Here is a 17,016-nt window from a genome sequence, read left to right as displayed (position 1 = left end):
TTCTATATGCTCTTCTAACTCACCACTATTCTACTTGTCTGTGCCGCTTAAATAAACATGTATATTGCAGCCTCTTTTGAGGAACTGTCCTTTTCTGCAGAAGCCTTTTGATACGGTCTTCTCCATAATGACCTACTAAACAGAATAAAAGCCAAGCTTTTCACTGTGAGCACACTGCTGCTGTCAGATTTCTTGGTAAGAAAATAAAACCCAACTACCATGCTGCCTTGCTCAAGAAGGGGAAGGGCAGTGAGAGGCAGAAGCTTGGGGCCTCCCCAAGTGCCAAGCACCACTTCATGCCTCTGACTCCAAAGATGAAGGGATGGAGCTTCACTGCTTGCTCTGTGCAGCAATACTTGGTGACAATCATTGCCTATAAAGGTTCTCAGGTAGGACAGATTTGGTGCTGCTGTCACGCAGCTGGTGCCCACACTGACATGCCTTTTGTCAGGGCATAAGCCACCAACAAGCACGATTTCCCCTTGCGTTCTCTCCTTCTTATCAAGGACTTCATCTGAAAATATCACAAGCCAGAAGGCAGAAGATATTTCAGTTTTCTTGTTCAAAACTTATTGCAGATGGCTGTCTCAGCCCATGATACAACTCTTTGGAAAGTTGCATCAGCCTCCTTTATTCTTCTATTGCTTGCAGATAGTACCCAGCCTATCAACCCCTCTCCTTTTTACATCAGGGTCTTCAAATTTGTTTTGCATGTGTTCCTCCCACTACAGCTGCTAACTTTAGAAGTAATCAACTGCTAATTGTTAATCAAGAGCAAACACAAAATCCAGTAATTGGAGAGGAGATACAACCTTGCTCTCCAGAAAATAGGAAAGGCCATAAATGATGAGGATCAGGATTACTCTCTGAGAACAAGATATGGGATATTCTCCAGATACTCCCCACAGAAAAAGTATGGAAGACACAGTGCATTAATAGGACCATCGCTCAATTCAGCGTGATGCTGTGTTGACTCTCAGAAGCAACCAGGTAGTCCACAGAAAATCCCTATGACTCTTTTCCTTCCAAAGAGTCTGCCTGCTGACAGCCAGTTCTTTCATTTGAGTAGTTCTAGTTCATGCTTTTAAGCCCAATTCCCATCACACAAGTACACTGAAAAAATTCTCTGATAGACTTCAATATTGCACTTTCAGTAAAGACTGAGAACTAACCATGAAGAGTGAAGACACATGGGGTGTAACTTTCAAAGGGGCTTAAAGCCTCTTTGTCAGAGCAGAAAGCAAAGGGCAGCTTAAGGACTCAACTACACGACAGGAAGGAGCACACCTGAGCTAACACTTCATGGTAGCACCATGGGCATTACTCACCTGGTCCTGAACACTGGACAATAACATGAGTGTGACAGGACAGCTGAGATGCCATCTCAGCAGGGTTTATGGAAGAAGGGCAGTGCCAGGGGATGAGATAATACTTCTATCAGCACAGTGATCCAGCACTGGGCTCCAGAGCCCAGCCTGGACCTGCCCTTCTCCATCACTTCAAGAGAACTGAGGTTCTCCACACTTTTACAAATTACAAACAGGCAACAAAGAAAGAGAAGCTCACACAGTTCCCAGTCTCTTTATAACAGCAGAAACAGCAGGACTTCAATACATGTAAAAGATCCCTTGAAACTCAAATAACCCTACTGTTCTCTGCATTGCCAAACTTCATAAGATCAGTATCATCTAAGCCAACAGGTCAGGAGCTAAAAATACCGTGATTCAGCTCTTTGCAAGGTTCTGATATAAGGGCAGAGGCACTTTGAAAGTGCTGAAGCTCCTGGCCTTAGGGCACATCTATACTGCGGGCATACCAGGCTAGCTTGGATACTGATAACTGCACATCAAAGATGTGACCAGGAGCGCAACCCATAGATTTCCCTTATCTGGAATGATTCACAGTTCAGCACTACTATGCCTATTTGGTGCACATCTCAGAGTGTGAGTTTCTAAACAAAATTACACACTGTGATCTTAAGCCACGCCAAACTGCTTTACAATCCCTGCAGATCTCACAAGGCATAATCTGGCTATTTCTGTTCCAAAAGTCAGAGATTGGAAACACAGTGCCTGATAGCTTTGAATTTCCCAGGGCTATTTTCTGACCTACAGCCTCTCCCATAGACCCATTTACAGGGGTTGAGATGGGTTTCGAAGAAGAGCACACACTGTTCATGCACACTTCATGCCCTCCAACGTCCTTTTGAGGTCAGTCCCATTCTGCAAGAATGAAGGCAGCACAAAAGGAGAATGTATTTACTATGGTTATTGCCCTGTATAAAGTGGTCTTCTGATTCTCACATTTCTGACTTCAGCCACAGAGGAATCCTCATCTCTTGCACCACCAGCATTTCTCCTTGGACAGGGGCAGCTCCTGGCTCACTCATCCTGAGTTGGGGTACACATCGCATGGTGTGCCCAGAAGCTATCACCCATTTGGTGCGATGTGACAGCTTGCAACCACCTTGTGCATCTTTCCAACCCAAGCAGCCATATTGGAGGATATCAGGCCCACAGGGTGTTTTTGCCCTGCACAGGGCCTGGCCAGGGGCACTGACTGGTGGTAGACTCCCCAGCATGAGGCCAGGCAAAGCCCACAGCCCACTGCAGATGGAGATGTTACGGTTGCCTGGGAAACGACTCCATGGGATCACTAAAAAGCATTTTATATATTTGCCTGCAGATACAAGATTATCACCTTGTCTATGGGGACAAAATCCTGACACAGGATAAACTTAGACTGGAACCTGCAAAAATCAATTAACTCTTTTGTGGTATTAGCTGGAATTTCACAGCACTAAACGCCATATGAAAAGCTTCATTGTGCAACATGAACCAAATCTTCCCCAAAAGAGCCAAGGGGGATTGTGGTTAAAGCATCTCACTTTCCACCAAAAGACAGAAGGTTTAAATCCACTAGTATAGCACGAGTAGTTGAAAGACCCAGCTCAGGAAGACCCATAATGGAAGGAGATGGGGTTATTTAAAGACTGGGAATATTTGTTTAGAATCTCATTTGCAAATCTGGATTTTGTTTTTTAAAGGATTTCAAGAAAATCTATATTTAATACTTACAGAAGTCAGCACTGGTGGCAGGCAGGGAGCTGCAAACCCAGCGCAGATAAATGGTTGGGCACTCCAATATTCATGCCAGAACACACAAAATCCAACAGAATTTGTGGTGAAGGAATTCCAGCTACTTAAAAGAACAAAACAGTTAGAGATGGGAAATGCTAGTTTGGGGAACAACAGTTTTAACAGCAGGCAGAGAGGAGTAAGGAATTTAGGTTAGATGGCATTTTATCACAACGTCACAAGCCAACAAGCCAAACCACTGCTATGGTAGTGCAGTGGCACAGCTGCCCAGGGAGCGGAGAGGTCACCATCCCTGGAGGTGTTCCAGAGCCATGGAGATGTGGCACTGAGGGATGTGGGCAGTGGGCATTGGTGGGGGTGGGCTGGGGTTGGGGATCTGAGTCATTTTTTTCCAGCCTGTATGATTCTGTGACTCCATGCTGTGCCTAACCACCGTGGGGGCTCAGAGGAGAAAGAGCAAAGACAAGGAGCAGCCCATTGCTCACAACTTCATACTTCTGGCAGCAGTTTAGATAAAGAACCCGGTATAATTTCACTGCTTGCTTACCTTCAGTGGAAAAACAACACAGTGTTTTAATTTGTCCTGTGGGTGTAGTCAGCTCTTAAGTTAAAATCCAGGCTTAATATCTTCTGCTCATAATTTAGGTCACAGGCTGGGAAGCAACACAGGAAATACAGAGAAATGTCAAGCTCTGCAATAGATGCTAAAATTCCATTCTGTGCTTGAGGCTCCCAGGGCATCAATTGCACACAGTCCTCTTTGCTGAAAGAGCCAAATCTTGCAGCCAAAAAGGAGGCTGAAATCCCTACAGGATTTAAAACCCGAGTTACCAGGCCCTGCTAGGGTCTGCCTTCAACCTCTGAGGCTGCTCAACAAGCTCAGGTCAGCAAAGCATCTGTTCTCCTCTTACCTTGGAACGCTCCGTACCCTGTAGGCAGCTTATAAAGCTGCAGAAAAGGAGAGGAGCACAGCTTGGAGCTGCACAGCAGCATTCAGCACTGCTCTCGCACACTTTTGCTGTTGCACAAGGGTCAAATGGCTGCAAATAGAGACATTAAAGGAATTACTGGGATCACGCAGTTAATGTGCACAGAAAATGGAAGAGGAGGTATTTAAGCAGCAGACACAGTATCATTACTCTGGGTGCATCCTGGTGTTGTTTTTTGTTGTTTCTTTCCCTAAGTCTTTGGCAAGCATTCCTGTCCTTCACTTAAAATAAACAGAAAACACACAGCAAAGCAAACCCCCTCCACTCCTGCCTCTGTTACCCAAATGGCAAGGTTATGTTATGCTCAGCATTTCAGCTGTGGCACTGTATATCATCAGTTACACGCACCGTTATCACTCACTGCTCTGTGACTTTCTACAGCTTATTATGCTCATATTCACATAAACTTAATTACATTGCACAAGGCAATAAACCCCACATGCCGGAGGATGTAAGTATCTTTCTTCTTATATTTATTAAATGGTGTTTATCCGCATTTTCACTAATTTACATTACATCTTTCTTGTTAAATATAACAGTAAAATATAATTGAATCTTCCATTCCTAACGCTGATTTTTATTGCCAGCGTATATATGTGTATATCTGCATACCTCACAAAATCACTGGGAGTCTGAGGAGAATGCAGCACTGATCTGATAGAGACCTGGAAGTTTGTAGCTTGGTTGCCATCAGGCCTATACAGAAATCGTTATCTGTAACATAACTGAACCTTTAATGAACAAGCCCATTGCTGAAGGTGCCCAATGGGCCCTGGGCACCATGAGCTGGGGGTGTCCCTACCCATGGGTCGGGCACTGGGGCACTTTGAGGTTCCCTCCAACCCAACCATTCTGTGATTCAATGAATGGTGTGCAATTCACTCCTAGCAAGACTACATGTGTTTTAAGTATTAATGGCATTGGAGGAGAAGGTGCTGTGCTATTTTAGTTTGTATTCATTGACACTGGGGAGAACACGCAAGTCCGCATTGCCCCAATAACAACCAATCTCTTTATAGAGTTAAAATAAAATGAGAAGCTAAAATTTCACTCATAACATGTTCTTCTGCCTCCCAGGCTGGCTGTGGCTCTGAGTGGCCTGGTTTGGTGGTTGGTGACCCTGCAAACAGCAGGGGGGTTGAGGCCGGATGATCACTGTGGTCCTTTTCAACACCCAGGCCATTTTATGACTCTATGTTTCTAGTGCTGATTTGCAGCAGGCTCAGCAAGTTGAGCTCCAGTCTGTTGGCACGGAGGGAGGGGTGGGCAGGGAGCAGATGAGTGCATCCCAGGGCGACTCAGGCACCGATCTCACAGCTCCTCAGCCTCGTGAAAGGGCTGCAGTGAGGCTGCCAAGCTTCGTGAGACAGAGTCTGGAGATACAGGCTTCTGCCCTTCTGTAGGAATCCTCTTCCAGGCTGGGCATCAGCTGCTGGCGTAGCTGGGAGGGCTGCGGCCAGCCAGCCTGCGCCAATGGCACATTTCTAAAGCAAACACAGCTTCAGGATATTATCACGAAGCAAGGATGCCAATGATGCTGCCTAACCAGCTACCCGTGGGCTTTTTTTCCTATCCATTTAGGCACTCCCAAAATCCCACGTAGCACCACTGCCAAAGCACCAGCGAGGGGAACCTACCCCCTTCTGCTCACTCTGTACAAGCACTGCCCCAGAAGTGCAGCCACAGCTGTGCACAGCAATTCACGTTCTTACCTCTGATCCTCCCAAAGGCAAAAGCTGAAATATGCTGCAAGAGCTCCATTCCTCCAGAAGACAAAAAGTCACCCAAAAGCACCATGAAAATGCTTTTCCAGCGCAGGAGAGTTAATGACTTTTTCCCCAAGAGTATCATAACCCAAGTCAGAGAGTGAAAAAACCATCTGGGAAGTTGGATAGAAATTCTCACTCTTCACTATGAAACATTTTGAGATGAAGCTCAGCCAGCCAATGACCAGAATGTCAACTAACCAGATAAAAGACAACCACGCATTGTTGGACAAACGGCATTTTTTTTATATAACCACTTTTCCTTCTCAGCCTTTCTGCAAATAAACTTCTCCACACATTCATCAGAGGGAGAGAGGCAGTGAAATGTAAAGCAATAATACAAAAGCAATCCATGCCAATTTGTAGGCAGCTCGGGCTACCAGGTCAACGGCATCAGGAGTTTCTGGAGACAATTCTGGATGCCAGCTAAAAACCTGAAAATGTCACGGGTTTCTTTTGCATTACATCAGTTGTTCCCCTCTCCTGCCTGGAGAGAAGAAAAGTGCTCGGGTTGAAACGTCCTTGAAAGCACCTGGTGATGCTCCTGCCCTGGGGGATGCTGAAGGAAATCTCTGTGTTCCCTTGCCTGCCTTTGCTTGTAGTAAAACCTACCAGCAATTAAGATTTTAGAACTTTGCACAGCTCTTTTCTTCTGGGTTAAGCCAAAAAATAATAACTGATACTGCGTTTAGCCCCCAGAAAGGATTTACGTTCCATGGCAGAGAGACTGTGTAGCAACAAACATACGGACTACGTACACTACAGATACAATATGAAGCCAATGATGTTGTGAAATAGCAGAGAACTTCAGGCATTTTTGGAAGTGCCTGAAAACAGCAAGCATTTATAAATTAAGTGCCTAAACGATTTGAGATTATCATTTCAAACAGGTTTTCTGTAGCATAGAGTTCTTTGTGTTGGCTTCTGAGTGCGATTTGTAGTGCACTCTATCATTTATTTTGCAGTAGTGCATCTCTCTTTGCAGAGCTTTCATTTATTTCCATAATTAGGATCATTGCGACGTTTTGATTTTGTTTGTAACATTTGCATCTGTGTACCCAAAATTTCTTTGAGCCAGTAAAACTACATCTGATACAACCCTGTCCTACAGTGGCAGCGAACTGGGAAACAGTCCTCAGAAGACTCCAGCTCATTAGTTTTAATGGTAGGATGTCCTGAGAGAACCAAATTAAATGTCTTCTTAGGATAGGGCCCGTGCAGGACTTCATTCACCTGCAGCATACAGGTACTGGCCGTTCCTATTAGTTCATGATGAGTTGCTTGCCTGACCAGAGGAATGGAGACAGTCATCTTTGCTGCCTATTGAGACAGAAGTGTACATCCTAAAGTGCTTACCTTGGAAAGCAGTTTTTCAGTTTTCATCCTGTTTTCTTCTTGAACAGACAGCAGGCAGGTCCTGGTGTGGGAATGCCAGGTAGTCATAGGTAGCCATGACTTCTGAGGTGACTTTTGGTGGGCTCCACGTTCATTGACCACAAAAAAAATTGAGGATTTCAGCAGCAATCACAGAAATCCTGACTTTCATAGACTCACAGAATGGCCTGGGTTGCAAAGGACCACAACGCTCATCCAGTTCCAACCCCCTGCTATGTGCAGGGTTGCCAACCAGCAGACCAGGCTGCCCAGAGCCACATCCAGCCTGGCCTTGAATGCCTCCTAAACTTCCTCCTAATATCCAACCTAAACCTCCCCTGTCTCAGTTTAAGACCATTCTCCCTTGTCCTATCACTATCCACCCTCACAAACAGCTGTGCACTTCCTATCGAATAAAAGAAGGGAAATTATAATAAAGTCAATTAGAAAAATACTGCTGTAGAGGAATCTTCTAAGATAAGAAGCAAAGGAAAGGTACCTTGCCTTAACCTGGTGTGAAGTGAGTGGAATTGGGGTCCTTTTACACATTTGCATCACTTTGGTTCATATTGCTTCGTGCAGCTTACTGTTATCAACATGCCTACCTGGGCAATGAGCTGAGTGCGCTAATTACAAGAAAAAGAATGCAAAAGACCAACAGAATGTCCATAGTGATTGATTACAAAATATACCAGCAACAATAATGTCAATTATTTTAGGAAATAACATTGGCACCTCCTGTGGCTGTGGAAGGCAGCAGTCAAACAGCACAATACAATACCTGTGGTGACAGACAATGGAGCACTGCAGCTTTTAATTACTTTGCCGACCAATGGCTTTCACAACGTTTGCAATGAGTGTGCATGTAGGGGAGGCTGCTGACATGGCTGTCCATGGCCATTCATAGAGATGAAAATGAGAGTTGCAGGTGGCCAGCTCCTCGTGCTGCCCACAGGCTGACTTGCATGGCAGGGCAGGAAGGACGGAATCATAGAATCATACCACAGAATCATAGAATGGCCTGGGTTGAAAAGGACCACAATGCTCGTCCAGTTCCAACCCCCTGCTATGTGCAGGGTCGCCAACCAGCAGACCAGGCTGCCCAGAGCCACATCCAGCCTGGCCTTGAATACCTCCAGGGATGGGGCATCCACAGCCTCCTTGGGCAACCTGTTCAGTGCGTCACCACCCTCTGGGGGAAAAACTTCCTCCTCATATCCAACCTAAACCTCCCCTGTCTCATTAAAACCATTCCCCCTTGTCCTATCACTGTCCACCCTCAAAAACAGCCGTTCCCCCTCCTGTTTATACCCTCCTTTCAAATATTGGAAGACCACAGTGAGATCTCCCCGGAGCCTTCTTTTCTCCAAGCTAAACAAGCCCAGTTCCCTCAACCTTTCCTCACAGGAGAGGTGCTCCAGCCCTCTGATCATCTCAGTGGTCCTCCTCTGGACCCGTTCCAAGAGCTCTGCATCTTTCCTGTGCTGGGGGCCCCAGGCCTGGACGCAGTACTGCAGACGGGGCCTCACAAGAGCTGAGCAGAAGGGGACAATCACCTCCCTCTCCCTGCTGACCACCCCTCTTTTAATGCAGCCCAAAGGCAGGTGCTGCTGTTATTCATCATCTGCTCATCAGCTGTGAGGGCCACAGCACACCTTGAGCTGTAGGAAAGACGCCATATGACAAAGTGTCCTGAGATGTACCTGGTATTTGTGGAGGATGTGGAGGACAGCTCAAGCTGTTCCTGTCAGCACACGCTGTCAGAAAGGAGCTGTCACAAAACGGATGTCCCCAGAAATGAAGAGCTGCACAAACGTTGGTCATCACAGTAATTATATCGCAGTTTGAAGAGGAACGTTCTTAACATCAGAGAACTGCAAGTAATGCTCTTTTCCTGTCAGCCACCAGCAAAGGGCACAACAAACCCGCGGTAGCTCACGTCTGTGTGACAGGACCTCCCTCACTGGGAAATGTGCCTCAGCAGCAACGAGGAAAATGCCACGGGACATCAGGAGGAAAAAGGAACAAAACCTCACTGGAGAGATGGATCTTCTTCACACAGCGTCCCTCAGCAAGGAAAAGACCTGTCAGTCAGAATGGCGGTGCTGGGTCCATCGGGGTTTCTGATGCCCATCTGGGCCACCACCGCTCCCTGCCCCTCTCCAATGGCCACAGCAACGACTATAATAAAAACATTTTCAATTTTCTTTCTACGTAATTGAAGGGCCAGATTGAACATTCAGAATTACTTAAGGCTCCTAAGTAACACAGGCATGGTGTGTAGTACAGCTTGAAAGTAAAATAGGCCTCCACTTCCCAGAAAGCACCTATCAAAGCATACCTTGGAAACAGTAGGAAGTGGAGAACTTTTTCACATCTTCCTCAAGTGTAACAATTAGGAGATTTCTTTAATCCCCAAACACCTGATTTCTTCAGCACACAGTTACCTGCTCCTGCCCACATCCGGTTTTTGCTATTTTCATAGAGTCATAGAATGGCCTGGGTTGAAAAGGACAAAAAAGATCATGTAATTTCAACCCCCTGCTATGTGCAGGGTCGCCAACCAGCAGACCAGGCTGCTCAGAGCCACATCCAGCCTGACATTGAATGCCTGCAGGGATGGGGCATCCACAGCCTCCTTGGGCAACCTGTTCAGTGCGTCACCACCCTCTGGGGGAAAAACTTCCTCCTCGTATCCAACCTAAAACTCCCCTTTTCTCACAAAATGCCTTCAGACAGGAGCACCCAAGTGGCCCATGCAGGACCTGAACGATGGGAGGTCCCTGCAGTTCCCGCACCTCACCTGGTGCCACCAGCAACTTCTGCACTTTGCCCAACAACGACACTGTGGTTCACAAATTCAGAAGTTTTCTTAGCAAACTGTTCAACAGGAGAAGCTCTGTGCCCTGAACGTGCTATCAAGCTCTGTGCCAATGAAAGGCAGGAAAACAATACAATTGATGAAGAATTTGGGTGTTGACAGGGTGGAAATGCTTATTTTCAAACCATATTTATGTCCAAAATGACAACAAACACAATTTTAGCTGTTATGCATCTTGAATTTTTTTTTTTCCTTTGCATCTGAAGAATTAAAAAGTGCTCTTCCATTCAGCTGGGATAAAAACACATTTAGTACAGATGCTATAAGAAAGCATATCAGTGAACTGCAAAGAGATTATGTTGTACCCCTGGGCAATAAGGCTGTCATAAAATTTCAAAACAAGATGTGAGAATCTAGGACAGTTCTGCGGTTGGGTCACAACGTTTGCTTTGCAGTCACATCTTCTGTTTTCTAGTTATAAATTAAAATGCGGCATTTCTAGCAGCAACTCACATGCTGCCACTGGAAATATGCACAGGAGCCTGAGCAGGGCTGGGAAGGAGAGCACAGGATGTAGCAGCAGGTGTTAGCTGCAGGTCAACCACCACCACTTGCAATACTGCTCAAACAGAACCATAGAATAGAGTCACAGAATGGCCTGGGTTGAAAAGCACCACAATGATCATCTGGGTTCAACCCCCTGCTGTGTGCAGGGTCGCCAACCACCAGACCAGGCTGCCCAGGGAGCAGGGAGAATGGGGAATGTGAGCACTGACGGCCTTAGCTCAGTGCAGGGCTCTGCAACTTGGTACTGGCTAGAAACAAAATCTGGAGTGTGGTGTGGACCTCATACGAGCATTATAAACAACTTAAGGTGTGGGAAATGCAAGGGAAAAGGCAATTTTAAACATTGAAACCTGAACCACACCCTGGAGGAACCCCTTGATTTCTATACTGTTCCCTTTATCTTTACTTTATCTCTTTAGAAAGGGAAAAACAAAGAAAGAAAAAAAACAAAACAAAACAACAACAACCAATCAACCAACAACAATTGATAGGGTCTTGGTTCCATTCTGATGGGGCACAGAAAGCTTTGAAGCCACAACAAACACCTGTGCAACAGGAAATCGATTTTCTGCATCTACAGAGCAGCAACACGCTCCGGTGCTAATTCAACAGTTATGTTTTTAACAGAATAAATCCAATACCGAAACGCCAAAACAAGAAGTTACATGCCTTGCAAGAGCAGTGAAAGGGTAGCAGCAGCCCTGTGTGGGCACGTTGGTCTCAGTGCCACGCCATGGGATCAGCATCCTGGCCACCAAACCCTGCTGTGCAACCAGCACGTGGTGTCAGCAGAAACGAGCTCATCCTACAGCGAGGAGGGTCATTTCTAAAGGTAATTGAAGTCTTTCTAGTCTGCAACTGTCAAAGTGTTTCGAGAATAATAGAGCTTGACACGCTGAAAGTTGAATGAGATCGGGAGATTGATCCACCCCAGCATTTGATTTCCAACACGAAGTTTGCATTGCACTTTTATCAGGATAGTATTGAACAAATACTTCCCATTACATAAAGGAACAAAGGGAAAATGCTCCAACGCATTGAGCAAGGAACAAAATATTCAAAATCTGGACTTGTCCCCTTACCACTGTAAGAGGAGAGTGGAGGTCATCTAGAATGATAAAATCAAACCCATTTAGCTGAAAACATTTCTAAATCCACCTTATGGGTTATGCCGCTACGCTGCCAACTTCCCTGTGCTGCAGAGGCAGATGGAGGGATCTGCAATGAGAATTTAAAAGCTGAGGTGGTTGAGAGCTCTGGTGCAACCCAGAAGGGGCAGGAAAGGCTGCAAGGAAAGGGAAGGGATCATTAATGGGACTTCCTAAGAAAAATATCTGTAACCCAAGAGTTCCCCTCCCTCTCCATTTAGACATAACAGCTGCTAAACACAATTATTTATAAAGGAGCTGCAATTCCAACACTTGTAAAGAGAAGCACCTTGTTTGCTCGTTCCTACTGAAGTCCCAGCAGTCAGCACTGCCCACCTCGAGGTCAGAAGCCAGGAATGTGACACCAGGTGGGCACCAGCCAGGTCATCCTTCCTCTTCCATGGTGACACTTCACAGGAGGCAAATCTTTCTCAAACAACTTTAGGGAAAACAGTTGGGTACCAATTTCTAGGGAGGGACTGAAGGCAGAGAATGCTCTCAGACAATATGCAGTAGACTGACTACAGTTCATCCAGCTTCTGTAGCCAGGTGTAAGAAGACTGCAAGCAGCAACTGATCCACCAATTAGTCACTGGCTGACAAGCACAAAATGCAGCTCAGGTTGGAAGAGCTCCTCAGCTAACCAAAGGCACAGTCATTGACCTGCATGGATCCTAGATGCTGCTGAGCTCTCATCATTGATGGATGCACCAACACCTGGATGGCATCAAACATTTCTCTTTTATGATTTCTACCTTTCCATGCAAGCACTGTTCCTCTCGGTCTCTTCTTGCTTGACTTCACTCCAGAAATCCTGCCCTATGCTAAAGCATGGCTCCCTGGACCACCAGCAACAGAGCCCAAGCAGGGACAGGAGGCTGGTAGAGATGGGGGCTACCCAGCAGAAGAAGTGGTGGACAGAAAGTACAGAATGTGTGTAAAATATTTCATAACATGCATAGCCCATTGAACTGCCAAAGCTAGTCTTGATGGGGAAAAAAAAGGAACATTCTTAGTGCAGTACATGATACATTGATTATTCTATAGATAACTTCTAACCCTTCATTATAATGGCCGAGTGCTTGACTGACCATGATGAGTACAGGCGATTAAACACTTTGGATGATGCACTGATGCTTTTTTTCCAGTCCATTATCAATGACAGAAACGGCTCTTCAGCAGAAATCCTGCAAAACAAATGAAACTGTAACCTAAAAGAAAACATCCCCATTCCGACTTCCCCATCCGAAAGCAAATCCGGGAGCCAGGAAATAGAGCTACACATGCAGCTTGCTGCTGCCCACTCCCAACACATTGCACAGCCCCATCCCTGCTGCCCTGCACACAGGGACTGCCGTGTGCTCACATCCCTCCTCGCAGCCTGTGCTCTGCTTTGATTTTCCACTCGCTCTGCTCTTGCCTGAAGGTGCCTTCCTCTGCTCCATCGTTTTGCTTTAACAGAGAAGAGAAATGCAAGTGACGTTCCTTTTATAGCTCCACTACAGGTGAATTATCTGGTAAAATAGGTAAGTGCCTGGCTTTTTTCCCTTTGAGTTTCCTTACCGCAAAAATAAAACACAGTGGGTGTACTGATTTATTATTATCAGCACAGCGTAATATAAGCATCATTTGGTACGGTGCCAGCATCAATATTCATCTGCAGAACAAAACCCCCACAGGCAGTTCCAGGTTACCCCAAAACTCTGCCCCCAGCTAGACCAGAAGTTTCCCACAGCCCCATATCTGCACTCCCATGCCCACAGCTGGGGGTGCCACTGCCAAACTGGGGAAAGAATCCAGTGTGGAGCTGTTCCCTTCTAAAAATGCTCCCTCGTTAATTAATAGAAGCCAAGGGGGAGGGCAGAAGGAGAAAGAGGAGGAAAAACCAAAAAGAACATCTAAAATGTAGACGTCAGTATTTAGGAGAGAAGAGGAAGCCGGGCACTTGCTCACACACGGGGCTTTGCGGTCACTGGTCACTTCCAATTAGATTGTACCCTGGGCTAATGCTCGTTGTCAGCCAGAAACAAGGAGCACTGGAGGAAAACAACTTCCACGCTGAGAATATTCTTTGCATGGGTACTACCATGGCCTCCAGGTGAGGACAGCATCCCCGCTGCACTGGGAGAGCATGTCAGGTCCTGCTGGCAGAGCGCAGCCGCATCCTCCTGCCCCGCTGTGCCCCAGTGCTGTTGGTGCTGCTGTGCTTCTCAGAGAGCATGGACTGCACCGGGCTGAGGGTGCCAAGCAGGAACTGCAGCTGTGTGTGCTACTCGTCCAAGTGGGATATTGTGGGTCCAGCCTGAATGGGAACCTGGTGTTATCTGACTCAGAGGGAGAGGAAGATGAGGAAGATCTTCAGAGCACTGAAATGAGAACGTATTGCTGGAAGAGGGGGATGAACTTCCTGAATGCAGCTGTAGCATCACGGAGTCACAGAATAGTTGGGTTGGAAGGGACCTCAAAGCTCACCCAGTTCCAATCCATGAACAGGGATCCACACCAGCTCAGGCTGCCCAGAGCCCATCCATGGCTGTGGGCGCTGGCAGGAATGGGGCTCCTATAGCTCAGGAGAGCAGCACCAGGGCCTCACCACCTTCATGGTGAACAATTCTTCCTAACATCTCATCTAAATCTCCCTTCCTTTAGCTTTAAGACATAATACATCCCCTGATGAAGTGTCCCTCCCAGCCTTCCCATAGGCCCTTCCAGGCACTGAAAGGCCTCCCCTGAGCCTTCCCCGGGCTGCACAGCCCCAGCTCCCCATGCCTCTAGCTGTGGCTTTGCCCAGTGATGCTCAGTCCCACGGCCTCAGGCTCTGTGCCGGCATCTAAACGCCTCCAATGCTCACTGAAAAGACTTCAGTTTTTCCTTACCATCCAACATGCATGTTGAGTTAAATTGTACTTACGCTTGGATCTCTCCCATCAGGGCTCGCATCAGGCTCACATTGATTTTGTTGCCTGGAATGAACAACTCCTCAAAGGAAATTTCCCACCAGCGTGTGGGAATCTCCTTGCATTACTACAGGCTGAAAAACCACAGGTTTTATGGCATCTCCTTAATGCTACCCGGGCTTCAGAAAAGCAGCCTTACCCCCATCAGTAGAAGTATTACCAGGAGAAATAGTAAAGGTAATACAGAAACAGTGTATGCAGGTGTGGTGGGTGCTGCTAGCCTTGTGGTTTCTCCATCCCAAGGACACTTACCAGGAGCTTTGGTCTGAGTCTGAGAGGCACTTCATCCCTTTTGGAGGGTTATGCCATTTGCATGGTTACAGATGCTCTTGGCTGCTCATGTCAGGTACTGTGTGAGACATGGAAGGTCTAGCACAAGTCCTGCACAGCCCTCACCTCTTTATGGTCAGCAATTCAATACACAGGTTGATCTCTTAAAAACAAACAAACAAAAAACACAAAAAAACACCTATTTCTAGGTTTTTACCATCATTTTCCTCTAAGGAATGAGTTAACAATAACGTGCTACAGAGAAGAACAATGCCAACAAATATATTTTCCAGCTGTACAGAGTAATAAATTCATGGGCTGGAGTTTATAGCCAGCACACTAAGACAGTGCTGACAGCCAGATCTCAACACAGGTATTAAAAGCAGGACAGGTGACGCTTGTAGGGAGAATAAAGCTATCTCACCTCATGCAAGAATGCATTTTCTTCATCTGAACTCTTTTAATCTGCAGTTCATGTAGGGTCTTTTTCTCTGCGATTCTGAGCATGTGAACACAATTCAGGAAAATATATATAATTTTCAGAGGAACAGTAATTACAGCTCAAGTGAACTCTGTGTATTCTGCAATGACTTCTCTCCCTACAAGAACGCACCTCCCAAGCCAATGTTCATAACGTTAAATTTAATGTTAATAAGCATCTTAAATGGCATAATTTATGCTAATCTAAAGAGTGTTTTGCCGAGACCGAGGCTGGTGGGGTTTCTTTACCTTGCAAATTGTTACTCTTCTACATTAGTCATTTTTGATTCAACACAGCGTGCGTGTCAAACTGTTTTAAAATGGTGTCTGGGTACCTATTAATTTCCATAGGCTCTTTAATATTCTGCTACGTACTTTTTTTTTCTAGTTGAGACGTTTCTGTAGTTGCTTTTCCCCTGTTCTCCACCGTCGCTGCAGTGATCCATCATTGTTTGGAGGAATGATGGAGAAAGAAAAGTCGGTTTAAATTGGGATTACAGTGCTGAGGAAGCGAAAGCACAGCCATAGGAAAATCAACACAAGAGAATAAACACAGAACTTGGAAGAGCAGCAAACAACAGGAGCATGCACAGAAATGCCTTATCTATAGGAAAACAGTGTCACATTTGATTTTGTCTGTGCTCTCCCTCTGTGAAAGACTCCCTCAAACGCCGATGACGCCCTCTGTTTCCCTCTGATGGAAACTGGCAGGAGGCCACAGCTCTCAATAATAGCACAACAAGCATCTTTTCAAGCATCTGTTGAGCAGCCAGACCTCCTGGTCTGGAAATGTGTATGAGAGTGATGATGCTTATTCTGGGTGATATAATTAATTACGAGTACAGTCAGAGGCCCCCGAGCTTTGCTGTATGGCGCCATGCAAGGAACCGGGCGCTGCTCGTGGTGAAGGCACTTCAGCCATGACAGGTGAGGCTCAGGGCACACTCACGACCTTTGGGGATCAAGCAGCTGCTGCCCCAAAAGCCTTTTGATAGAAATGATAGAAATCATTTGAAAAAGAAAATTCCATCACAATTTGAGTTCCTTGCACTTAAAGGAGAAAAAAAAAACAACATTGGAAGAACCTCATGGAAAACTCAAGGCCAGGCTGGATGGGGCCCTGGGCAGCCTGAGCTGGTGCCTGATTTAGTGGTTGGCAACCACAGCTGGGGCTGGAACTGGGTGACCTTTGAGGTTCCTTCCGAGTCAAGCCACTCTATGACCCTATGAAAGAGTGTCCATCAAGGAGGCTAAAGGTCTGAAAAAAGTGCTATATGGGTGACTTACTGAAATCTACCATGGGCTCCAACTCAGAGGAAGCTCATAAAAATAATTAGCAACTTATGCAAATGAAAAGTAGCCTGTTGGTAAGGAAAGCAAAGCTTTACCACTGAATCTGAAGCATTAATATGCTATGCTCAGTGTCCCTCCATTTACGTTCTGCAGCTCTGCAATACAGTTTGGGCTGCAAATATTTAAGTTCAACAACATAAGTGCCAAACCGTGCAGTGAAAATCTGAGTGGATGGCCCTAACAATAAGGATTC

General features: G+C 46.1%; 1 protein-coding gene and 1 long non-coding RNA gene across 9 annotated transcripts in view; both read right to left on the bottom strand.

The window, feature by feature from the left end:
* The window catches only part of NPS (neuropeptide S), a 41,164-nt gene extending 33,653 nt beyond the window's left edge, over nt 1-7,511 (bottom strand). For 5 of the 6 annotated variants that reach the window (XR_006939594.1, XR_006939597.1, XR_006939596.1 and 2 more), the window contains exons 1-3: nt 4,010-7,511; nt 3,646-3,751; nt 3,078-3,198 (exon numbers count right to left, since the gene is read on the bottom strand). The gene's annotated coding sequence lies outside the window, so the exon portion shown is untranslated. Of the gene's footprint in view, nt 1-3,077; nt 3,202-3,645; nt 3,752-4,009 lie in introns of all 6 variants that reach the window. The other variant, XR_006939598.1, reaches the window with a different exon arrangement.
* Nucleotides 7,512-11,517: 4,006 nt separating this feature from the next.
* LOC121113299 lies at nt 11,518-16,561 on the bottom strand. 3 transcript variants are annotated; one of them, XR_005860676.1, is made up of 3 exons: nt 13,850-16,561; nt 12,053-12,950; nt 11,518-11,900 (listed from the first exon to the last, which is right to left on the bottom strand). It is a non-coding gene; the product is annotated as an uncharacterized LOC121113299 (long non-coding RNA). The 3 variants fall into 3 exon arrangements; XR_005860677.1 differs by having other exon boundaries at nt 12,053-14,129; nt 14,236-16,561; XR_005860678.1 differs by having other exon boundaries at nt 12,053-14,129; nt 14,675-16,561.
* Between the last annotated feature and the right edge of the window lie 455 nt (nt 16,562-17,016).

This window comes from Gallus gallus, chromosome 6 (assembly GCF_016699485.2).
Source record: "Gallus gallus isolate bGalGal1 chromosome 6, bGalGal1.mat.broiler.GRCg7b, whole genome shotgun sequence".
Lineage (NCBI taxonomy): Eukaryota > Metazoa > Chordata > Aves > Galliformes > Phasianidae > Gallus > Gallus gallus.
The sequence above is the reverse complement of the archived record's forward strand: the minus strand, read 5'-3'. Positions and strand labels throughout refer to the sequence as shown.